General features: G+C 36.3%; 1 pseudogene; it reads left to right on the top strand.

Moving 5' to 3' along the window:
• The first annotated feature begins 1,692 nt into the window (after positions 1-1,692).
• Positions 1,693-25,853, top strand: LOC110194822 (tubulin alpha-1C chain-like; annotated as a pseudogene).
• Positions 25,854-27,021: the final 1,168 nt, after the last annotated feature.

Genomic DNA, 27,021 nt, shown 5'->3' with positions numbered 1-27,021 from the left:
TTTTGCCTTACATCACCATAATGGACAGAAATAAAATTCATACTTCACTAGTTACTAGAATTTCAATTTACTTGCTGATATTTACTGTTTCTCAAGAACATCATTTATTTCTGACAATGCAGATTAGAAATCATGCCAGATACTAAAAGGAAAGGCATCTAGATCAATGAAAACAACATAGTGTCCTGTTAAGGTGAAGAAGGGCTATATATAAAATGAGTTCATTAGACATCTGAGGCTTAGCATTACATATGTTTGTGTGTGTGTGTATACATATATTGTTTCATGTAGATGTACTAAACACTATTTGCTGATGGAATATAATTTTTAAAATAGATTAAAAATAAAAGGGAAAATGAACATGCAAAGACCTTACTTCTGGACATAAAGAGTGCCGTGCCTATATCAGCATCAACTAAGATTGATCGAGCACCTATTACTATATTTAAAGCTATGAAGATGAAATCAGTTGTGCATATGCTGATGAAATGCTCATAGACACAGTTAACAAGAAAGCTTATCAGGTATCACAGAATTGTTGGACAATGTAAAAAGTACCATTTGATGTGTGACAAATGTTGAATTTGGAGTCTGCATACATGGAGCCAAGATAAATCAACAAATATTTATTAAGTATATACTCTGTGCCACGCACAACACTAAGCACCAAGAATACATATACAAGCAAAAAAAAAAAGACAGTCCCTGCTTTCAAGGAGTTCACATTCTAACTGGGGAAGATAGCACAGAAAAGAAAGTTGAAAAAGAGTGGGGGACAGAATGCTGTTGCAGAGGTACCTAGGAGAGGACATGAAGCCCAGAGAGTAAGGAGCTCAGAGGAGTCAACAAAGACTGGACTGGGCCTTTTCTCAAAATGAAGGTTCCAGAAGGAGCTCATGGAGTAGGGGGAGAGGGGCTGCAAGGGCAGAGGGATTTTCCCGAGTGAGCAGGCTTCCAGTGAAATCCAAAAAGTCAAAAGTAGGGCTGGAGAGAAGAACATGAAATAGCAAATAGGAAGAGGAGTCTGCTAGGGCTATCTTACAAGGTATGTGCTGATCATCCCTGGTTACTTTTAGATACATATGTGCTCTCTGCTCAGCTGCTCACTCAGGAGATTTTAAAAAGACAGACAATTTATCTTCTTTTTCTCTCCTTTCTCTTTCCAGCATAGTATGTGGCAAGGAACTCTCCCTGTCTCTTTCTTGGTCTCTGTCTATCTGTCTGTAACTTTCATTGGCAGGGAAAGAGAGGTAAAAGAGAAAGGATGCAGTGCCTCCTGCATGACCTATGTTGATTAAATGCAAAGCAATGAGAACACATGAACATCTAGGCAGGCCTGAGTCATAATCTAAAGGTTATTTAGACTCAGTCTGATTTCTGTTTCTTTTCCTGAGAACAGGTAACCAAACAGCAATTCCAAGTTGAGTATTTTATTTTATTTTATTTTTTTGTTAATTTATTTTGATTTATCAACAATCACTTCCACATGCTTTTGAGTTTAAAATTTTTCTCCCCCTTATTCCCCACCACCCTCCCCAAGATGGCATGCAATCTGAATAGGCTCTGCATATACATTCCTATTAAACATATTTTCATGTTAGTGATGTTGTAAGTAAGAATTAGAACCAATGGGAGGAATCACCAGAAAGAGGAAACAAAACTCGACAGAAGAAAGGAAAAGTAGCAAATAGTATGCTTCGACACGTTGAGTATTTTAGACCAAGAAGGCAACCTAGTGATTGTGAGAGGTTAGAAGACAATGGATCCCTCAGGTAATGTTGCTGGACTAGAGAAGGTGCCCCTTTCATCTACTGTGCCATTCTCAGGGTAGACATCCATCCAAAGGATGAATCCATACAACGTACCTTAAGGGAGCTGTGCAGACAGTACAGATCCAAGATTGGTGAAATGCCCATTCAATAGTTCCACTAAGTATTTCATGTTTTAATATTTTAATTATCAACTCCCTAAGAAAGTATATTAGGAATTATGGGTTACTACATCATGTTTTAAGTTTTTAATGCATATAGTCTTTGTGTTTTATGTATTTTCTTTGATTAGAAGAAACAAATAGCAGTGCTATACCAGATGTACATTACACATTGTTAATTTTCTACTTCCTTTTGGGGAGACTCAAAAATTAAGCCTAAATAAAAACTTTAAGCAATTCTTCATGGGGTTCTGGGTTGAGGCATAAAGAGCCAGAGACAATGAGAAAAGAACCTTGCTCCACATTTTAGAAGTCAGAAACTCCCAGGCCTCAACCTGGGGGTGGTGTGTGTGTGTGTGTGTGTGTGTGTGTGTGTGTGTGTGTGTGTGTGTGTGTGTGTGTGACTATAGCATTCAAGCCGTGACAGTGAGAGTAGGCACTCCACCCCTCTTGATAAAGCAGTACTTGTATCATGAGGAGTGTTTGAGATATTATACAGATAAATGACTTCCCAAGTGGGCCACGACATACCCTCCACTGGGCTGTGACATGATGGCAAAGGTTATATTATTAACTAAATAAAGGGTGAGAAGACAAATGGAGACAGAAAAAAAAAGATACATGGAAGGAAGGCAAGGTAAGAGGGAAGGAAGGAAAGGAGTGAAAGAAGGAAGAAAGGAGGTAAGGAAGTTTTATTAAGAGTTTACTATGTATCAGGTACTATGCTACATTCTGGGAATATGAAAACAAGCAAGCAGAAAGTTCCTACACTCAAGCAGCTTACGTCTTAATGAAGAAAGACAACATAGAGGGGTGAAAGGAGACGGGGAAGGGTAACCTTTCTTGTGCTGCAGCAAGAGAAGAAAAAGTGAAGTCAAGGCAAGAGTGAAGTGAAGTATGACTATAGGCCTTCTTCAATTAGTGGTCATGGGAAGGGAGTCGCTAAGGAAGGAAGGAAGGCCACAAGACAAGGTTACAATCTTTATCTCAGCTCTCATTAAATTTTCTTTCTTCTAATATGCATCTTTTTTCAAACTTCTCTAATTCTGTTAAGGACACTACCACCCCTCCAGGGATTCAAGTTTGTAACCTTAGCACCATTCTTCAGTTTTCGCTTTCACTTGTTCTACATAGCCAAAGAACTGCCAAATTAATTCATTCCTATTTCCACAGCATCCCTTACATCTTGTCCCTTCCTTCTACTCACACACCCACCACCTTAACTTTCCAGCTTCATTATGCACTACTCTCCTTCCTCTACTCTCTATTCGAGCAAAATTCGTCTTCTTGTTGTTCCTCACACTCACACAAAACATGATGAAAATATTCAAACACGAATAGGTGTTGTAGGAGAGCCCTAACTCAGGTCACTCTGGTGGTTCAAGCTCGGGAGTAGAACAAAACAACACCCTCGTAAATCATCTCAGGCTTAACAAAAGGAAATTTAATCACCCATGGCATGGAAACCATATTCAGCAAATGTACAGTATTGATTCAGTTGGCAAAAGTTTTTCTAGCTTCCTCATTTAACATGGTGGACTTCCATTGTCAAGTCTGAGGAAGGAGTTCTCTCCTCATGACTTTCTTACTTGGCCACCAGGATGCTTTTTCAATTGTTATAGCCTTAGTCTTCTGGGCAAATTAAGTCCCAAGGATGGCTTTATACATGTAAAGGAATAGTAGTCTAGTTTATATTACAGTGATCCTGTAGACATTGTTCCTGTCATAATACAAAATGACAGTATGATACAATTAACTAAGCAGAATCATATAAAGAAATAAAAATTAATTTATCTTGAAAACATTCTGTAAAGTTAAAACCAGAGAAAATTAATATTTGCTTATTGTTTTTACATTGTGTTTGGTGAATTTCTACACACCGAGAGCTATGTTCACTTATTATTGGGTACAATTATTTGATTATTTTGTGTATATTTAAATTAAAATCTATTTTAAAGAAGAAATTCACCTGCTTGACTTGCTACATTGATCAAATTAACTGAAATAATTATTAATATTGTTCCTGTGTCCGAAGGCATGCACAGTTTATTTTTCAAAACAATCAATCTCATTTGAGCTAATGTGGGACTTTCCCAGTACATTTATACAACTATACTCAGAATAATGGCAGTGGTTTAATACCATAACTTCTCATATTGGGGCAAGAGCAACACTTACTATTGGCTTGTGTTTTGTAGTTTCTGAGGATGGAGACATTGTAAGACACCAACAATCACCACATTTATTGGCTCAGAGAGGCAGTAAATGAAACTTACCACTTAGCCACAACTTCAGCTCATGAGAATGTCAACATAATCAAACAATATTAGGATACTTAAGTTTGTCACCTTCAACGAGGTGAAAGATTTTTGCCAAGAAATTTCTTTGGCCACATAAGTTGCTAGATTGATGGAAAACTACTCCATACCTAGTTGTGGAGAGACTGGGTAATGTAGCTATTTATAAAATATCTCAGAAGACTTACAAGGGCCCTACAAAATAATCAACAGAAACCAAGCTGGACTCCTTGATGAGTAGGTAGAGCCTGGTGAACAATCATTTCAGACGACTATAACTAAAAGAGGCTCCTTGCAGTGAGTTCTGGATTTGAGTGAGCAGGAGCAAGAAGAGAAAGTTGGAGCTAAATGAGGAGGCTAGAGAAAGGACATTGAGAGTCTTGTCCCCCCTACCCTGGCCTTGACCACTGTATCTGCCTGCCAGGACTCTGATGAGAGGTGTGGATGGGATGGATAGAAACATTAATTAACTATTTCTCTCCAAGGATCTGAGAGAAGGTGACATGACTCCTTTTCTATTCTCTCTCTTTTCTACTTAGAATGATGTAGATTTCATCTAATGTTTCTCTCTCTTCTGTAAAATCAGCTTTTAATTTAAGTAATTTAAATTTTTGCTATGTAAAGAAAATTCAGCCAATCCTAACAGCAATTTCAATGTGTTTATTTACAAACAAAGGGCTGTTATACAGGAGAGCCAGTGGCCATGATTACTGCAGAGGAACAAAAAAGATAAAAATTCAAAGCTCAATCCAAGCACTGGGCTTCTATCCTGTTTGGGGTTCTAAGCAAATGAGAGAATCTCATCAGCACTAAAATATGTGCTAAATGCCAGGGAGTCCACAACAAATAAATGACATGCAAGTTGATTAATGAATTAATTTTAATTTGGAAAATACATGTTTTATACTATGTTTAGAGTACCAGAGACTTTGCTGGGGAGGGGGGGGATTCCAAAATCTAGGAATTTTCTGTCATTTAAGGAAGACAAAAAACCTAAAAATTGACTGGACAAGACAAACAGTATTGTTATAAAGTTTCATATGAGAGGGTGTGACATGCAACAAAAGCAGAATCTCCTCTGTTTGTGGTATCAGAATTTTAGAGTTGAAAGGGACCTTAGAGATTATTATTCCCCTCTTTCCAGTTGTATAGAAAAGAAAAAAAAAGGCACAGAGAGATGAACTGATTTACCCATAATCATAAGATAATAAGTAGCACACCTAAGACTTGAACCCAAGTCCTCTGATGACTAATAGAGTCCTCTACCAACTGGATATGACACCAACTATGCTTCCTTCCTGGGCATTATGGTCAGTTAGGATCGAGTTTGACCTTACTAGAGAAAGATCCTTTAATTGGAACAGAGACTTAAAATCCTCAAAGTGAGAAGAATAATATCGTATATGTACACAGTGTTTGGACACAACTACTTAGGGATACATCGAAGAATAGCATCCAAGTAATTGGATTCCATTCTACAACTACATATGATCATACATATATATGTGTGTGTGTGTGTGTGTGTGTGTGTGTGTGTGTGTGTGTGTGTATGTATAGGTGTATATATGTATGTGTATGTATGTATAGGTGTATATATGTATATGTATATATACATATACATATTCTTTTATAGGTGAAATTCACACTGGTTTCAATGGCAACAAACTCAATGAAACCGCTTTTCTTGCCATTTTTGTCATAAGATGTGTTGAGATATGAGGGAGTAGAGAAAGAAGGGGAGAGAGAGAAGGAAGGAAGGAAGGAAGGAAGGAAGGAAGGAAGGAAGGAAGGAAGGAAGGAAGGAAGGAAGGAAGGAAGGAAGGAAGGAAGGAAGGAAGGAGGAAGGGAGGAAGGGAGGAAGGGAGGAAGGAGGAAGGAGGAAGGGAGGAAGGGAGGAAGGGAGGAAGGGAGGAAGGGAGGAAGGAAGGAAAGAAGAAAAAGAAAGGAAAGAAAAAAGAGAAGAGAAAGAGAAAGAAGGAAAGACAGAAAAAGAAAAAGGAAGAAAGTCAAGTGTGTGGGGTTTGCGATAGTTGCTACACATTATCTTAGGAAAATCAAGCAGGAAAACACTGGAAAAATAAACCAGTGGAAGTTAAAAAAAATCCATTGAAAAAATAAATGAAAGCTGGCTGAGTTAATTCCATTGGATAATTTTGCCTGTGGGCTATAAGTCGCTGTGTGCCAATAGGAGCAGGTAGGGTAAAATTTCTAGAGGATGAAAAGAAACAATTCCACAGGCAACCAGAGCTAATTCACAGCTAAATAAACAAGGCAACTGAGGCCATGCTGTTCAGTCGTTACTCGTGTACTTAAGCCAAGCTGTGCTGCTTAGTGTTAGAGGGAAGAAACTCCAAATATGCAATGGCCCAGAGCCATACTGGACCCAAATGTAGTTAGCATAGGAGGAGTCAAGAAAGAGTCAATAAAAAGAAAACAGAAACCACTGCTGGGTTCAGAGCAGGCTGGTAATGCCCTTCTAGGGATAAAGTTGTATAAGACTTCAAATAGTCAGGATTAGCTGCTTAAGTTAAAAATACTATATAACATAGAGGAATTTAAAGGCAACTGCACATAGACACATCAAACAGGATCACAGAATCAAACAGGGGCTAGAAGAGACTTTAGAAGTCTTATAGTTGGTCTCATCATTTTAAATTGAGGAAACTGAGGTGCAGGAAAGGGAAGCAACTTATCTGAGGTCACAAGGCTAGAAAGTGGCAGAGTCTGGATTTGAACCAAGGCCTTCTGATTTCAAATCCAGCACTATTATTTCCACAGCACCATGTTGCAAAACAGCTTTAACTTTTTTGTGATTTTATATACTAAATAATTAAGGACATTAATAAATAAATAACATGCTAAGGACAATGAATATAATATTCTATCCAAAGAAAAAATTGACCACAGTATTTTTCTTTGGATAGAATAATACATACATACATACACACAGACACACAGACACACATATATACATTATATATATATATATATATATATATATATATATATATGTGTATATATATATATATACACACATATATATATGTGTGTATATATATATATATATATATATATAATGTGTATATATATATATATATATATATGGAAGCTAGCAATGCATAAAGGGCACTATAGGCTGATTAGAAAAAAAATTCCCCAATTAACCTTTTTTTTTTTAAATTTTTGGGAGATCTTAATAAACCTAGAATGGAATAGAGAAATAAGGTTGGTTAAAGATGAGTTCTTAGTCATGAGGCAGGCCCTCAATCTCTTAATATTGTCATTTGGACCAGAAGGTAGGCTATCAAGACGATCGCCTCCAAAGTCAGATAGGGACATAGCTATAATTCAGACAGTGACAAGAAGATATCCCTTAGCAACCATTAAGAGACCATGCTCACTCCAGAGGAGTTAATGCTTTCAATTTTGGGATTGGACCCTGAGGATGAACTGTCCTGATTGGGTATTTGAGTAACAAAAATCTCGTCTAAAACCTATGTTTCACTGATCACAAGCTACACTTCACATCACATCCAAATATCCAACAGGAAATCAGGAACTACCCAGGCAATTTGCTATTTTGTCTGCCATCACATATATAAAAATAAATGCAAAACAGTAATAAAATAGATAACATGAATATGAACGTAAATACCATTGTAAATGGAAAGGGAGAGAAAAATTAACTGCTCTATGTTTCCCCTTGTAATCCCCTGGCCCCAGCCCCCTAATTTGCATGGTATCATCCTATTAGAATGTAAAATCTTCCTCATTTTTATACTTGTAATCCCAGTGTCTGGTATAGTAGTGTTTAATATTTGTTTGTTTGTTTCCCATTAAATCATGCATTTCCTAACAACCTTCTCATTTCTATACTCTTGAGAACCTAGGCCACAGAATTTAGTCTGCATTGAGTTTCATATATATCATACCCTTTACAAAGATCTCAATTATGCAATAAACCTTAATTGAATATCTTAAATTCCAGAAACAACCCTTGGCCCTAAGAACACAAAGACAGCAAAATTACATATACTTTATTTTCAAGAAGATTGCTTTCTTCAGGGGGAGTAATAGAGATTTGTCGGTAAGACAGACAAATATGGTACTCAGTAGTGAGTTATATGAACAAAAGGGAGAGCTAGCCAAGGAAAATTTACTTGGGGAAAGAACACTTTCAGCTGAGTGGTTTGGGGAAGACCTCATGGAATATGTAGTCTGTGATCTGAGCCTTGAAGGACAAAAGGGAAAAAAAATATATTTTTAAAGCTAAGTGTGAGGAGTAAGTACACAGGGTTGTAACCAGAGTGAGGTAGCTAGAACCTTGACTCAGGGTGCCAAAAATGACAAGATACCAATAGCTCTTGCAGTACTTCAACCTTGGAAGAAAAAAAAAATGAGCTTACCTGCTAGTTACCAAGAATAAGGACAGCTACTAGGTGGCTACCCCTTCCACTTAGTGTGATTTTTTTCCCTAAACACCCATTCATCTTTCTTATTTGGGTCCAGGAAGGTCTCTGCCACAGACTGCCTTATAGCTGATTGAGAGACATTTCTTGTGTCACTTCCTCTGTGTGCTATTTTAGAGACTTTTAGAGTATATTCTGGGCATAAAGAGCAGCCTACCTGAATAAGGAGGGAGAGAACAGCATGTCAAATCTGGAAGACAGTTAATAGTCTAGTTTGGTTATTTGGCTAGAACATTATACAAAAGCTGTAATGTGGACAGAAATAGGAACTAAAACTTGAAAGGTAAACTTCAAACCACTGTGAAGAGCCTTAAAATGTCAAGCTAAAGCATTTGAATTTTACACTTTTAGCCGTATAGAGCCACAAAGTTCTTTTGAGCATTATAGTATCATGGTTTAACCTGTGCCCAAGGAAAATTATTTTGGCATTTGAGTGAAAGATGAATAGTTGAGGTTGGAATAAAGAGAAAGCGAGACTACTAGAGGCTATTACGGCTGTCCAGGTGAGAGGTGATGATGGCCTGAACTGGACTGTTGGCTGTGGGAGTGGAGACAAAGTGACAGTCATAAAAAAGATCCCAACACATGCCCTTTTTATACAAGACTATTACCTTGGGAAATTAAAGAGAAAATATCTTAGGAACTTATTGACACTTTGATAGTCAGAATTTCAGGGAAAGAAGACAAAGCCTCCTATTCAGCTGATCTAACTACAATGTTGGTCAAATGATGTTCAGACCAAGTGGATATAATTACTCTAGCTCAAATAGACTATCCTTCATCATCTGTACTCACTGCTTTTCTATCACGGTGCTTTTGATTTTGTTATTTCTGATGTTTGTAATGGGACCCCTCCTGTTTGCCATTGAATTACAATAAACCCTTTAAAACTCAACTTAAATGTCATAGCACCAGTGAAGGAAGGAATTTACCTTTATCTACCCCACCCTCATGTTGCTGATGACCTTTCTATTTCCTCTTTGGACTCTACATAGTGCTTTGCTTACCATCACATACATACACACACATGCATATATATATACACATACACACACATATTATGTATGTATGTATGTATGTGTGTGTATATAGATATAGATATAGATATAGATATAGATATAGATATAGATATAGATATAGATATAGATATAGATATAGATATAGATATGAAGAGAGAGAGAGAGAGAGAGAGAGAGAGAGAGAGAGAGAGAGAGAGAGAAGAGAGAGGTTTATACAGCTAGGGATAGTGACTAGATTTGTGTATAGGAAACTCCCTAAAGAGGAAATGCTCTCTACCAATACATGATGGAACATTGTCTGAATCATAATTTTACAGTAGTGATTGGAACACTGAGAAGTTTGGACTTGCCTAGATTCACATAACATGTTTCGTTAGAGATAGGACTTGAAGCCAGATTATCTTGTCTCTGGGGTCAACTATCTACTATGCAACACTGCCTCAGAAAACTCACCTCGCCCCAATTTTCCACGTACATAATTTTTCAGTCACTCCTAAGTCCTCTTTTGGGATTCTTCGTCCTTTCATTTACATTGTTTTTTTCTTCTTCTATAGATGTAGTTAGTATGTATATTTTGCTCTTGTTTTGCTTCGCACTATTTCCCAATTGCTTTCTATTCCTCATATGGTTAGCTTTACTTATCTTATCATATTCTGTTATATTAATATAAGTTTTTAACATGATTTTATTGAACATTAGAGCTGTTTCTTGTTTTTGTAGTTGTTTTTTTGTATTAGAGTAAATATTCCTGCGAAAGTTATTAAGTAGATAGTTCTTTGTTATATTTTTCTTAAAAATTTCAGAAATATTCTGAACAATGAAATTATTGGGTCAAACGAAATTATCATTTCATAACTTCTACTGTGTACTGAGCTTACGCTCCAGAAAATGCTACATATTTGAAATTCCACCAGCAATGAATGAGTCCATCTGCTTTAATGTAATTCATTCAGTCAGCCAATAGACATTTATTAAGTACCTGATTTGAGCAAGGAACTGTGCAAAGTACTGGGGATGCAAAAAGAGGCTAAAACAAACAAACAAAAAAAACAGCGCCTGCCCTCAAAAAGCTTACAGTGTATTTTTCTTTTTTCTTTTTTAAGTTTATAGTGTATTATGTTTAAACATTTTCTTTCAAATTTTGAATTAAAAAAATTAGCTTCATATAATCTATTTTAACTCCTGTTAAGTAAGCAAATATAAAAAAACAAAATATACACACTAAAAATAGGAAATAAATAATGGAGGTAAGGCCCTAGGGTTTGGCAAAAGCTTCTTGTGGAACATGAGATTTTATCCAGGGCTAAAAGGAAGCCAGGGAAGCCAGTAGGCAGAGATGTGAAAGGAGAGCATTCTAGGAGTGGGGGACACCCAGAGAAAATGCCTGGAGTAGAGAGATGGAGTTTTTGGTTAGGCCATTTTCACTGGATTGGAGAGTATGTGGCAGGGAGTAAGGTGTTAGAAGATTGGAAAGGGAGGAGAGGCATAGGTTATAAAGGGCTTTGAAGGACAAACAGAGAATTTTATATTTGATCCTGGAGGTGATAAGGAACCAATAGAGTTTATTGAGAAGGGAGGTCATGCGGCTGGATCTGCATTTTAGGAAAGTCACTTTGGTAACTGAATGGAAGAGACTCTGGAGTGGGAAGTGACTTGAGTAGGGCCTTCCATTGCTACATAAAAATAAAGAGTAAGTCTTTTGCACCAGGAACAAAAAGGACCAGTACTTAGAAATGAATATGTAGCCTGGACATATGTAAGATATAGCATTTGAAAAAAGAATAGTGATGGAATAGTCATGGAAAAGATTTGGTGGAATGTCTCTAATATATTTATCATTAAATTAGGATTCTCAAATATATTCAGCATATATGTGTGTGTGTGTTGTGTGTGTGTGTGTGTGTATGTATTTATCATGTACTATTTTCTATTGTAGTTATTTGTTTATATGTCATTTCTCCCTATTAGACTTTAAGGTTACTGCAGCCCATTCATTGATCACAAACAGGAAGGGAAAGACTATTATGGCTGGATAATGCCTTTTGTTTGCTCACTCCATTTTGTCTCAGTAGCCAACTAAAAGGTATTTTCTTCTCCATTAAGTAAGTAGACAAAAAACAGAGAAAATCTTACTTGTATATGTACAGATATGGAGATCTGAGCTTTCATTGTCCTGTCCCCCACTGCATATTTCTAGTATATATCTTTATTCACAGTCTCAAGAAGTCACAATATCCATAGACATATATCCTTATTCAAAAAGTGAATACTGTAGTATTTGAATTGGAGGAAAGCTATATTAAACAAATGAGAAGTCAAGTCAACAAGCAATTTATTAAGAACCTACTATGTTGCAAGCACTATGCGAAATGTTGGAGATGCAAAGAAAGACAAAAACAACAACAACATCAACAAAAAAACAAACAAATATTCCTGTGTTTAAGCAGTTTGCAGTCAATGGGGGGAGGTAACATGCAAACAAATGTGTACAGACAAGAAATATACAGGATAAATTAGAGCTAAGCTCAGCTGGAAGGCACTAAGATTAGGGAGTAGGAAAAGTATCTTGGAGAAGTTAGACAACCTGAAAGGAGGTGAGGCAGAGATGAGGAAAGAAAGGGTTATAGGCCAGCGAAATTGACCAAAGTAAGGAAATAGAATGTCTTCTTCAAGGAACAAGAAAGCCACTGTCACTTTATCACAGAGTAGTTGATATATGGGGGGAGGGAGGTGGGAGCGAGGCATAAGAAGACTGGATAAAATGGAAGTAGGTAATGAAGGACTTTAAAAGCCAAACAGAATTTTTATATTTAATCCTGGAGGTAATAGGAAATCATGGTAGTTGACTGAATGGTGAAAGGGGTGAAATGATCAGGTATGTTTTAGGAAGAATAAAACAAACATAAAAAACAAATAGGTCAAATGGACTTGTGAGAATGAATTACCATAATTACAGGCCTATTTTTTAAAAAAAGAAGAAAATAAATTTTTGTGACATATTTGCATGCAATGATACTCAACCCACCAACTAAACTTTCTCTGCTCTAACTGGGCTTCTTGTGAAAGCAATCTTTCTAGATCTTTCGAGTCCAGTAGGGACTGTGATACTGTTAACATTGATTTTAGCTCCCAAATATTATATTGCCCTTTTCTTTAAATCACAATCATTTCTAGGGAAATTTCCTACTTATCCCTATCCCCCTTGAACTCTCAGTTGTGAGCAAGAAAAAAAAACAATTAAATAATTACATCTGATACAGAGATCACATCAAACCGTGTATCTCATATTCTATTCAGGTTATATTCTGCCTCTCTACCATGAGGGAAAAAGTAATTTTCATTGTCCATTCTCTAGAGTCTTCACTGTTTTCTTTTGTTTTTCCAATTAATAAGAGTTTGATTTGCTTTTAATGATCTTTTCATTTGCATTGTTGTGGTCATTGTGGATTTTGTTCTTTTGGTTCTGTTTATTTCCATCTGCATTATTTCATACACATCTCACATATCTCTGAATTCTCTATATTCATATTGTCTTACTATACATTCCTATAATTCTTACTATACCTTTGTACTTAATGTACTGTAGTGTTTTTGTTTGTTTGTTTGTTTTGTTTTGTTTTAGCTATTCCATAATTATAGGAGAAAGTGAGACTGGTGATTTTGCACAGCCCTCACTCACTTAAATCTAATTCCCTTGAATGTCATGGCATTACTTCCCCCTCCCCCCCCATGTCATGGTCCCCTTCGAGAATGAAGAACAAACAACAATAACAGATATCTACTTTGTTTAGCTATTTACTACCACAAAAAGCACCTATACATATTTTGGTATGTAACAAATTTTTGTATCTTTTTTTTTTCTTTTTGAGCTTATTTGAAGTATGTGCTTAGCAGTGGAATTGCTGGAGCAAAAAGGAAAGGCAGTTTAGTTCACCATTCCTGTGTAAGTGTATGTCCCAAAGGGGAAGAACCTTTTAGATTTTAGTGTATTGCTCTCATACCTTGTAAAGGATGTAAAACTGAGTATGTACATTTTTATCTAGTAAAGGACCTGAGACTTTGAGTTGTTCATTTGAATGTAAAAAGGCCAGGAAGTAATTTAGCTGAAAGCAAACAATAAAAACATTCCAGGGAATAAATTCTATCTCTAACATTTTCTCACCCAAGCATGACCAAGTACTCTCTAAATCAAATACTCTCTCCAGAGACTTGGAGATTTAAAAAAAAAAATCTTTTGGATGCTGAACCCCAAAGCAGTTTGGTGATTATTGGGCAAATAGTCAGCATTGCCAGGTTAGAGCTATAGAGATGTAGATTTTGGAAGCTTACTGGTCAGTTACTATAAGTTAGGGTTAGGTGTCTCAAGTGTTTCTACGATAATTATTGAAAGGAGAAGAAAAAAAATAGCTTGTGAACAATGAACCTGATCTCCTATCTCTTGGCCTAGGACATGGCTATCCACAGAGCTAAAATTTCCAGGGGAGCCTAATTGGAGAAGCTCTACCAGTTTTATGTCGAAGATCTTTGCACTTTCTGAAAAAGTAGAATGAGAGCCTTAGACATTGATTACAACTGAGTCTGAGGGGAGTGGTAGGGCGGCCTAGAGAGATAAGTTTTAGGGAGTACATGAAGGAAGTAATCAGTTAGCTACTGCTCTACTTCTCATGTCTTTGGGGCTCTGTTGCTCTTTAAAGTTTCCTTAAACTGGGAGGGCATGTATATAAGTCACATGCATTAGGCTGGGAGGGTAAAAAAATAAATAAATAATCTTTTGTCAGTCCCTTGCTTAGGCAAACCTCTCCAAGCAGAGGAATGAAGGAAAAGGAAATGCTGGGTACTATCACACTGAAACCTACATGCATTCATCTCCAAAATACAAATCTCCTTATGCAATGACAAGAAAATGGTAGATTCACCCAGTTAACCAGTTTGAATTATCATCTTCAATGCTTGTAAATTTGATTAACCCTCCTCCTGAGCTAATAGAGAAGTTTAGGGATATGAGTTCACTTACTAGTATTAAAAGATTATTGTGTCTACAACGATATTATAATTTAACTTTTTTCTCTTAAAATATCTTTTATTGAGATTCTTTATAACAATTTAATTTCTCAAGGAAAACCTTTCCTCTCTCCTGTTTGAACATAGAGACACAAACATGATACATGTAGATATTGAGCACTGTGTGTTAACTGCTGGACTTGGAGTTTAGAAAGACCCAAATTCAAACTCTGCCTCAGGTGTTTCTTAGCTATGTGACCCTGGCAAGTTATATAATCTCTCTAAGTCTCATTTTTCCTGTTTGTAAGATGGATAGCAATAGCTTTTAATTCTAAGGGTATTTCCTTCTTCTTATTATAGGATCAAATGAGGTAATGTAGTTTGCAAATTCTTTGTTCTTTGCAAAGCCCTTTATAAAAAATTTTTAAGGTAATTTATTTTCAGTTTTCAACATTCACTTCCATAAACTTTTGAGTTCTAAATTTTCTCCACCTTCCTCCCCTCACCTACCCAATATGGCATTCAGTCTGATATAGGTTCTATGTATACATTCTTATTAAGCATATTTTCGCATTAGCCACGTCATAAAGAAGAATTAGAAAGAATGGAAGGAACCATGAGAAAGAAGAAAGAAAACAAAACAACAACAAAAAAGAGAGAGAACAAATAGTATGCTTCAATCTGCATTCTGACTCCATAATTCTTTTTCTGGATGTGGATAGCATTTTCCATCATGAGTCTTTTGCAGTGGTCTTAGATCCTTGCATTGCTAAGAAGAGCTAAGTCTATCAAAGTTAGTCATTGTACAATGTAAGTGTAATTGCGTACAATGTTCTCCTGGTTCTGCTCACCTCACTCAGCATCTGTTCATATAAGTCTTTCCATGTTTTTTTTCTGAAGTTTGTCTGCTCATCATTTCTTATGGAACAATAGTATTCCATTACATTCTTCAAGACTCCATTTGGGGTTTTCTTGACAAAGATGCTAGAGTCGTCTGCCATTTCCTTTTGCAGTTCATTTTACAGATGAGGAACTAAAAGAACAAGCTTCAGAAACTTGAGCAGGGTCATATAGCTAGTAAGTGTCTGAGTCAAGATTTGAACTCATGAAGACGAGTCTTCTTGATTCCAAGCCCATTGCTGTCTCCACTGAACCACCATAAGGAAACAATGAAAACTACTGTCAATTGAAACAATAGGGAAACTAGCCTGTACTTAAGAGTAGAGGAAATAACAAAATAACAATATTGAAGCAATGTTGTTTTACAAATATTCAATATGTGCAATGTGTATGCATATCATGTATGATGCCCAAATACAAGATTGCTTAAATCAACACACATGTATTACTCAAGGATATCAATAACACACACATACACACATATATAAATACATACATATACATACATATTCACATATATACACACACACATGTAAGTAGGCAGCATGGGGCCTGAGTGATAGGGGTTGCCCTTATTGTATATCTATAGAAATCTGGCTCAACAGTCAAATAAAAGCATCCTCAGATAGGAAAAATCAAGCAGAAAATAATTGTGCCAGCTCTGAAGTCAGAGAGAAGGGCTTCTCCATTACGCAATCCCAAGGAGTACTACAAATCAATTAAAAAAAAATTGTTAAAAGGGAAAAAAGTCAAATTCTGTGGCAGAAAGTCACAACAACTAAATATAGCAGTAAACTAACTTCCTTATTTGCTCAGAGAGGGAGCCAAACATGTTAGAGAGATTAAAGATTGATAATTCAAACTAGAGGCTAGGTAAAAAAGATAGCTGTGGTCATTCTCAAATAATGCAAAGTCATTTGAGGCAGTTATGTAATGTATAAATTGCTAGCCTTAGAGTCAGGAAGACAGAGTTAAACTCTAGCCTTAGATTCTCACTAACTATATGATTCCTGGCTGCCTCAGTTTTCTCATCTGTACAATGGAGATCATAATAGTACCTATCTTCCAAACTTGTACTTTGAAGACCTTAGACTATTTTTCACCCTGAAACTCCGTAATGATTAATCAGTGAGAAACTTGTATTACCCTACTTTTGATTTCTTCTTAGCCCAGCAGGTCTTCCTGTACCTGTATCATGTGAGAGTGTCCAGATTGGCAAAGCCTGCTGAGAGCTGTACTGCCTGGAACATCATATCCAGCTTGAAGGTCAGAAGCCAAGTGACAATACCCACAGGGGAGATGATGATTCCTTCCACACCTTCTAGAGTGAAATAGGGGCTAGCCAGTATGTTGCCCAAGCAGTTTGTAGACCTGCGACCAATTGTTATTTTTTAATAGTATTTTATTTTTTCCCAATTACATGTGAAGACAATTTTAATATTTATTTTGTAAAAGCAAAAATGAGTTCCAAATTTTCTCCTTCTCTCCTCCCTTCCCCCTCCCTATAATAGTAAGAATGTTAAATAGGTTATATATGTGCAATCACGAAAACATATTTCCATATTTGTCATGTTGTGAAATAAGAAACATCAATTTTTTAAATGAAAAAAGTAAAAATAGTGTGCTTTGATCTGCATTCAGACTCCCTCAGTTTTTTCTCTGGAAATGGATAGCATTTTCCATTATGAGTCCTTTGGAACTGTCTTGAATTATTGTTTGTATTGCTGAGAAGAGGCAAGCTATTCATAGTTGATCATCACACAACATTGTTTTTACTGTGTACAATGTTCCCCTGGTCCTTCTCACTTGACTTTGCATCAGTTAAAGTAAGTCTTTACAGGTTTTTCTGCTTCCTCATCATTTCTTATAGCAGAATAGATTTCCATTACACTCATGTACCACAACTTGTTTGGCCATTTCCCCAGTTGACGAGTATCCCTCAGTTTCCAAATTCTTAGCCAACACAAAAAGATATACTATAATATTTAGGAGTCAACTGTTATTGATGAAGTTCATGCTGGAACCTACTATGCTAGCTCTACCATCCTGAAAGCTGATCACTGGCAAGAAACATGCATTCTTGGAAAGAAAATCATCCACCTTGTTCTGGATAAGAATCAGAAGCCTGCTGATCAGTGCAGGAGTCTTTAAGGATTTTTGTTTTTATATATTGTTGTGTTTTAACTGGCTCTGATTCCTCCTCTCTGCTGACAGAATATCTGTGAATTGATTATGGCATGAAGGCCAAGCTGAATTTCTCCATTTACCTGGACCCTCAGGTTTTCATTGCTGAAGATGAGCCCTATAACTCCATTCTGAGTCCTCCGCGCACCCAAAGCACTCTGGAAAACTTTGATTGTGCCTTCATGATAGATAATGAGGACATCTACAATATCTGTCTAAAAAACCGTAATAGTGAATGCCCAACCTAGACTGAACTGAATTCCTTTACTAGCCAAATTTTGTCCTCCATCACTGTCTTTCTCCTATTTGATAATGTCCTGAATGTTCATCTAACAGAATTCCAGACCAACCTGGTGTCCTATTCCCACATCCACTTTCCTCTAATCACATACCCCCAGTCATCTCTCCTGAGACGACCTACCATGTATCACTAGTACTCTCTTTGAGCCCACCAACCAGATGGTGGTGACCCTTACATGCTTTCTATTGTACTGCGGTGACATGGTTCCCAAAGATGTCAATCCCATCATCATCACCATCACTTCAGTTTGTGGATTGATGCACAATTGGCTTCAAAGTTGCCATCAGTTACTAGCCTTTCACTGTGGTTACCTGGCCAAGGTATAGTGAGCTATATGAATGATGAGTATCTCTATACCTGTTGCTGATGCCTTGGACTATATGTGTGATCAGATAGTATCCCAAGTATGTTGTTGTCATTAGTCATCTTTCAGTCACGACTGACTCTTTGTGACCCCATTTAAGGTTTTCTTGGTAAAGATGCTGGTGTGGTTTGTCATTTCTTTCTTCTGCTCATTTTATACACAAGGAAACTGAGGTAAATAAAGTTAAGTGATTTTCCCAGGATCACACAGCTGGAGAAGTGCCTGAGGCCAGATTTGAACTCAGGTCTTTCTGATTCCAGGCTGGTTACTTTATCTACTTCACCATCTAGTTGTCCCATGCCAAATAACCCTTTGTTCATTGGTATTTGGGGGAGGTTATGTAGAAAGGAGAGTCCTTTGAGGTAGAAGAGGATATGGCTGCCCTAGAGAAGGATTATCATTGCTATAATAATAATAATAATAATAATAATAATTATTATTATTATTATTAGACAACTTGGGTGTCTTTCTATAGTTATACTCAGTGTACACTGAATATTTCAATAGGTATGAATTTAGCAAGTGTCTTTTATGTAACCTTTGATTTTTTTCAAAATAAAATTCCTCCATTTAAATGAATAAATGCTAGATTTCTAAAAAGCAGAGGCTGGAGGAGAACTTTTGTGCTTATCTTTTCAGGTGATGGGTTAGTTTTTCCTCAGATTAGAAAGAGCACTAGACTTGGAGAGGTTCTGGATTTGAATCCAGGCTGTCCTCTTTTACAGCAGGTCAGGTGAAATTCAAGACAGCAGGTATTTTAAAAATAACCAGTCTTGCTTGTCTCTTAAAGAGTGTCATTATTTCCAGGGCTTGCACCTGCTTCTTGACATTCAACCTTATGCTGGTGGACTAGAACGTGTGTGCTATTGTTGTGGTGGTGGGGGTATAAATGAAAAAAAAATCTTTCACCTGCTTCTCTGTTTTATCCTATTTTGATATTGTTCACATTTACTCCCTCTTTCTAGCAAAATGTCAAGTATTCTGGGCTGGATTCTAACTCCTTAGCTACAGCTGACAGTGGCATCATGAAGACAAGGGCAGCTGATCCTTTTGAATATGGCTATAAATGGGACCCTGACAGTAGCAGATGGTCTTTTCTATCCCTGGACCTACTTTGGAGCCAGAGTTATGATGGTCTTATTAGAACTTATTTTCCATGCCCAAAGGCATGTAAAGTTTATTGTTTAGCAAAGAGGAATTTTGTCATTCATGGCAGTGAAAATTTAATTAGAATAAAAATTAGGAAAATCTCTGATCTGAAAAATACAATTTGGCTTGATTTGCTGTCACCAGCTTTGGTTTCATTTGGATTCAAATCTGGATGGAATACTTTTGACTATTAAAAACAAAATCAAATGCTGAGATTAGTGAGGAAAGGATTTTTGCTCTCTAAATAAATATCACTTCCCTTAAGCACATATGAAAAGAAAGTATAAAAATTGTGATTCCTGGACAGGTTGCTGGTCTTTCTCCAACAATAGTTTTTGTTTGTTTTGATTTAGGAAAAGTAATACCTAATGCTATAGGCTAAGGGAAAATTGATAATGAAGAGGAGGAGAAAACTTTTTGGTAGCTTTGAAAACAAAAGAGAGATTGTATTTTACATATTCTGCAAGTGGAGAATAACAATCTCTCTCTCTCTCTCTCTCTCTCTCTCTCTCTCTCTCTCTCTGTGTCTCTCTCTTTCTCTTTCTCTCCCCACCCTGTGCCTATCTGTCTCTCTCTTTCTCTCCTTTCCCTCTCTCTTTCCACAAATATGCATATGTATGTACATGCACATATCTGTGCATAGATCTGTGTGTATATACAGAATATGTGTGTGTGTGTGTGTGTGTGTGTGTGTGTGTGTGTGTGTGTGTGTATAGATATGTAGATAGATCAGGAAAACCTGAGTTTAAATTCCACCTCAAAAACTTACTAGCTATGTGACTCAAGACCAAATTACTTTACCTTTGCCTACCTCAGTTTCCCCATCTTTAAAATGGAGATAAAAATAGCACCTACCTTAAAGAGCTTTGCAAACCTTAAAGTGCTATATAAAAGCCAGTTGTTGTTGCTGTTTTCGTTATCCAGAGGGGAGTGTACAATTGTACTTTATGGCATATAAAAAAGCAACTTTCATGAAGCCAAGATTACTTTAAATTTAAATTACATCCTGTTCCTCACCAACAGACTCAGAGAGGCCTGACCCTCCAAGTTAAAAATGCAGATGCATAGTTAAAGCTTAGGTCCACTCATTCTTTTTTTTTTAAAACATATAGTAGAATATCACTATTGATGCATGAAAGACTATATTCAGTTAAAAACTTTCTTGACCTTTATTTGGAAACTGAGTTGAACTTTTGTTTTGTCTCATTTTGTTTTGTTTTAAAGCAGATCTCATAGCATTTGGGGAGTGACTTTCTAAATGCTATGGTACTACTGGTAATGACCCATATACATTTTTGCGTGGTTGAAGAACTTCCTCCTTCAAAGGTATATCAAATGGCAGACTGTGCTTGCTGGGAAGATTTTCATAAAACTAATAGCTTCCCAAATCCCTCTTCGTTGCTAGCAGCATTCAGACAACTACATTCTTTGGATTCTTCACATACTGACATTTTCCAGGCACATGCAAGAATTTGGATTGTTTTATTGCAGGATATAATAAGATTGAGTTTGAGGACAAGTCCTCTTCAAGTGATTGTTTGGATTATTTTCTTGAACTATACATGGTGTTTTGCAAAGTTTGTCATGGATGGATTAAATATAGGTTTGCATTAGTGTTTAATTTCCCATGGTTCTGATTCAAATCCTGCAATTCAGATTACATAGTCCTATGGTTCTCTCCAGATAGGTATTGTTTTTATTCAGTTGATATTTGAAAGTGTCATACTACCAGATTTATTTGTGGTAGAGTCATATTTAGGTGGTGTTTTATTTTTTAAAAGATTTGGAGGCTTTAATGGACTACAAGCTTAATATAAGTCAACTATGTGATAGAGCAGCTGAAAAACTTGATGCTATCTTGAAGGGCATTTTAATGTCATTTAAAAAAGTTTTTTTTTTAATTTTAATACACAGGTGTGATTAGGTAAAATAGATATTATAACTGTCACAAAAGTGCGGCCCAACATTTGAACAATGTCTCCAGGAAATATAGGTAGATGGAAGCCTCTTCTAGCTACCTCTCATTATTCCATATAACTAGTCCGGAAAAATGAGTAGCTAACAAGTCTAAACAGCTAGGCCTACTCTAATCTATGACCAAACAGTACTTAGCACAGTTTCTTGCATATAGGAGCACTTAACAAATCTTTGTTCGATTAGATTATCAGGAATCAATTCTTTATGCTTGCCACATCTGTTTTGCTAAATGCTTTCTTAGTCATATTTGAGCCAGAATTTGTTTTTGTCCGTACTGGGGCTGTATAAAAACTAGAATAGAGAAGATAATCTCAGAGAAGAAGGATCTAGGATCTGGGAGGTGTGTGAAAAGGCCTCCTCTAGAACTCTAGAAGATACGAGTTTGAGCTGAGTCTTGAAGGAAGCCAAGGAAAATAAGAAGTAGAAGAAAAGAAGGAGAGAGAATCCTCAAGAAGACAGAGAGCCAGTACAAAGGTGAGGTAGGAGATGGACCAGAGCATATGAAGAAAATGAAGTATGCTAATGTAGCTAGATAATAAGTTACATGTGAGGATTAAAGTTTGAGATTTAAAAGGGAGGAAGGGACAAGGCTACAAAGACATTTAAATGGCGAACAGAGGAATTTATATTTGATCCAAGAAGTAACAGGGAGCCACTGCAGTTTGTTATTTATTTTTTTTTAATGGGAGGGTGACATGGCCAGATTTGAACTTTAGAAAAACATTTTGGTAGGTGAGTGGAGGATGGACGGAAATGGGAAGATATGATTAAAGGGCTATTGTAACAGACAGGGTAATGATGGCCTGTGCTAGGTGGTGGTGGTGTGAGTGAAGAGATGGGGACAAATGGAGAGATGTTGTGGGGGTAGAAATGCCAAGATTTAGCAATAGATTGAATATGTGGGGTGAATTAGGAATCAAGGATGAGACCAAGGATGCAAAACTAGGTGTCTGGGATGATGGTGGTGTCCGTAACAGTGATAGAGAATTTGAGAAGAGGAGAGGGTTTGGGATGAAATATAATAAGTTCTGTTTTGTACACTTTGAGCTTGTGATGCTCATGGGACATCCAGCTTAAGATGTCCAAAAGGCAGCTTCATCTAATTTAAAATGTCTAATAAACAGCCCATGATTTGTACTGGAGGTCAGAAGAAAGAGTAAGATAGTATACATAGAGCATCCCAAAAGATGTGGGAGTCATCTGCATAGAGTTAGCAACTGAACTCAACAGCAACAGTGTGCAGAGAAAAAAGGGGGAGTGGCATTGATAAAGCCATGGAGTACATCAGTAGTTAATGTGACTGACAAAAAAGATGAGTAAGCACAGGAGATTAAGAAAGACCTTATTTATACAAATAGAAGAATCAGGGGAGATCAGTGTCTTGAAAACCCAAAGAGTAGAGAGTTCCAGATGAAGGGGGATAGGGGAAAGTCAACAGTGCCAAATGCATCAGAGAGTTCACAAAAGATGAACACTGAGAAAAAGGCTGTTAAAATTGACAATGGAATTGACTGAATTTGGCCCAATTTTTGAACCAATCAACATCTTTTTGGATCTTGATTCTGTTACCCAATCTGTAAGCTTTTCTTCCTTTTATCATCTACAAATTAGATAATCTTATCCCCTATGCCTTGGTCTGGATCTTTGATTAAAATATGAAATCACACAGAATTAATGACAGAGTGCTGGGCACTTCAGTAAAGACCATCTTCCAAGCTGACATTACCCCATTAAAATATCTCTTTGTGTATAGCCATTCAAACAATTCAAATTCACAAAACTGTACAATAGTAATAGAATAACACAATCTAGCCACATCTCTTGATCTTATACAAAAAGATATCATAGACCTTTGGAAAGATGCTGATGGGTATTCAATTTGTTTTTGTTTTGTTTTGTTTTTAACATCTGGAAACAAGAAATGAATAGGAGGGACACCACAAGACAGAAATATCAATCCGGAAGCCAAATTTGAAATTGGAAATAATTTGAGAATAATTTTAAAATATTCAGTGTGTTATGTTTCATCTTTCAAAATCAGAAATTAAGTTAAGAGGTATAGATTTTATTTTGGAAAGGTATTGATTGTGCTCAGGTAGATCTGTTTTCATAGATCTACCAATTACTGACCATAGTGAGATATAGAACTAGGACATTGATAGGAAGGAGATTATGGAATAGAGATTTCAAATATGAAAAGAAGCATATTTTGAGAGGGGAACCTGTGCTGGGTAGCTATATAAGCTCTTCCAAGTTAAGGAATGGAGAAAATAGCCATTTAAACTCAACATGTTTTGAGAAGTTTCAGGGCCTCCAGAGACAAAGAACATCAGATGAAAGTCTAGGGCTCTAAGGTACAAAAATTAACTCTGATAAAATGGAGTGTCAGCCATTAAAAATTGCTAGTGGAATTATTTTAAAGCAAGCAATATGAAGAGGACAAGAGAAAACAGAGTAGTAAAAGTGTCTGAAGGGTTGTTGTGTAGAAAAAGGATTTGACTTGTTTTGTTTGGCTCCACAGGGAAGAACTAAAAGAAATAGTTAAAAATTTCAGATTGGTGGATTTAAGCTTCATGTGAGCAAAATGCAAAAGTGGAATGGGCTTCCTTAGAGGGTAGTAACTTTCCTTAACTTGAAATTTTCAGTCAAAGACAAGATGACCACTTATTTCTTTCATCTACAAGGATATCATGAGGAATTGTCAAAAAGCAACACTAAAATCTGGCTCATTTGTAACTACATAATTCCTTTGATCTCCCAGGCTGATAAGCACGTCAAGAAGGGAAATGAAATTTGTTTGGCAAAGCCATTTCTTGATGAATCCATGCTGGCTCTTTGTGGTCAATGTTTCCTTTTCTAGATACTAACTTTAATAACATAATAATTTTCATAATAATAACATAATAATAATCTTTAATAACATATAATGCCTTCCCCACCACCACCCCCTTCCCAGGATTCTAATTCAATTAAATTGGCATACAGTTTGCCACCTCTACTGTTTTGAAAATTAAGAAATTTATTCATGAAAAAGTTAAAAAAGGGTTATACTCTTCATCTATACAAACGATGTAGCTCTAAGGACTTTTTCTTTTCCCCATCAAAAGTGATTCATTTTACACTGAGCAACTCACTCCAGTCATCTTCTCACCAAGAGTATGAATTATAAGATTGAAGATTCGAGATCAAGTTTGTAGCCAAGGATCTTTTCATTATTGAACATAAAAAATCTGAAACACTAACTTTTTGCCACCTAGGCCTCTTACTCTAGTCCAATGAGATAAGTGGATCAAAGTTTCTACATGAGAAGCCTTAATATGATGATTTTTTTTATGTCATTCTCTAATTACTTTATTTACAAATCAATAGGTAAAATTATGGAAGGTCAGATTTCAACTCGATATAAGGATGAACTATATAATACATAGGCTTTTAAAAAAATAAAAGGAGAAGAATTAGATGCCACATGGGGCAATAATTACCTGTCACTAAATACATTCAAGAAATGCTGTAAGACAACTACCATTTCTCTTGATGGCATTTTCCTTTTTTTTTTCTAGAGTCAGTTGCTCCACAGCTTATATTACACAATATCTCAGTTTTCAATCTTTAGCCATTACATTCAGTTTGTTAAAATTATAGAAAAGTTCAGCTGTTCTAAATAACACCTCCCTATAGTCTATCTCTGGATCTTGAAGCCCCTCTTGACTGGCAGTCCTCCTCTTAATGTTAGCTTTTCCTCCTGAGATTATTTCCAATTTAGCTAATATACCTCTTGTCTGTATGTAGTTGTTTACATCTATATCATCCAGTAGACTATGTGCTTCTTCAAAGCTGGCAATGTATTACCTGTCTTTGTATGCTTATCATTTGGCAGAGTACCTGGCAAATAGTAGGTACTTTGTAAATGCTTATTGATTTGATGATTCTTAACCACCTCCTATATTGCTACCCTAAGCAATTCCCTACTCTTTGGCCTCAGCCAGAGAAGACATAACATTTTGACATCTTTTTCTGTGGAAAAGATAGATCTTAAGAATTCTTGAGCTTTGGACTTTCCACCTTCAAATGGAATATCCATTTCATCCTTTGTCTTTGGTTATTTTAAGGCTTCAATTTCCATAAAAATCCTTCCTCTAATTTTTGACCTCTATTTTTCTATCTAGCTCAGGCCTGCACAACCTATGGCCCATGGGTCATTTAAGGACCACAGGCCACTTGCAGCACACCAAAGGGTTTTGGGTGGCCCACGACAAACATAGCGGAAAACATGTTTCCTTTGGCAGGCCACAAATTGTGCAGGCCTGATCTAACTTATTTTAAAGTGATTTCTCTGGCTTCTTTTATGACTAGCACTCCATTATACTGAAGTTAACTTCTCTACTTTATGGCCCTAGACTTTCATCTGGCTTTCTTTGTCTCTGGAGTCCCTCAAACTCCCCCAGACCAAGCTAAGTCTAAATGGATATAATCCCCATGCCTGAAGTCTAACACATTCTATAACCTAGCAAAGGGTCCCCTATCAGACTCTATTCTGATATCTCTATTCTATAGTTTACTGTTTCCAGATCTCATTATGTCCAGCTAGATCTTTGAAAATAGGTCTACCTGAAGCCTAATCAATACTTTCCCAGAATAATATCTATAATTCATAACTTTATTTGTACCTAATATACAATGAAGTATAACAAATAGAGTACTTTTTTAATAAATCTAAATTATTTCCATATGCAAATATTGATGCTTGGTTTAGACACTCAATTAAAATGATAACAAATAAGCACTTTCATGCCATAGCATCAACCAGCCAATTTATTTCCAGTCTTTCATTTGTGATACAGCAATAAATTCCATGCCCTTATACGCCTTCTATTATAAATATTGGCAGTGTAAGTGCAGTGACATTAATAAATATTATTCAAATCACTGACGATTATTACAAAATATAGCCCATCAGGAACACATGGAACCTGATGGGTAATTCATTTTAGGTATTTCTTCTACATTTTTATAGCTTTTAACACAGGCACGAAACTTGAATGATTCAGGAAATAAAAATTTACTTGTTTTCTGTGGTTGATGACACTAAATGCATATTAAAAAAAGGTTTTAAGACGAAGCAATAAGCACTTAAAAGTCTTAACAAAAGTAAAGTTTCAAGGGCCTTATGAGTAGTAGTATATGTGGAGAATTGTAGAAAAAAATGCATAATGAAGTCATTTCCCAAAAGAAAAAAAGTCCTCGTCATAATTCATCTTGAAAATATATCCTTGTTACTTTAATATTAAGAATTCATCTTAACCCTTCTATCCTAGTATTGTTATCTTTGCCACCTCTGCATTTTCATTAGTATTTAATTCATGATTGTCAATAAAAAAATAGACATGATATTGTTAGCTGAACTTTACAAATGGTTCCCAGATTTTATTT

The sequence above is a fragment of the Phascolarctos cinereus genome, unplaced genomic scaffold, assembly GCF_003287225.1.
Source record: "Phascolarctos cinereus isolate Bilbo 61053 unplaced genomic scaffold, phaCin_HiC Scaffold_4;HRSCAF=312, whole genome shotgun sequence".
In the NCBI taxonomy this organism is placed as follows: Eukaryota; Metazoa; Chordata; class Mammalia; order Diprotodontia; family Phascolarctidae; genus Phascolarctos; species Phascolarctos cinereus.
Note: the sequence above shows the minus strand (reverse complement) of the source record. Positions and strands in the feature narration are given on the sequence as shown.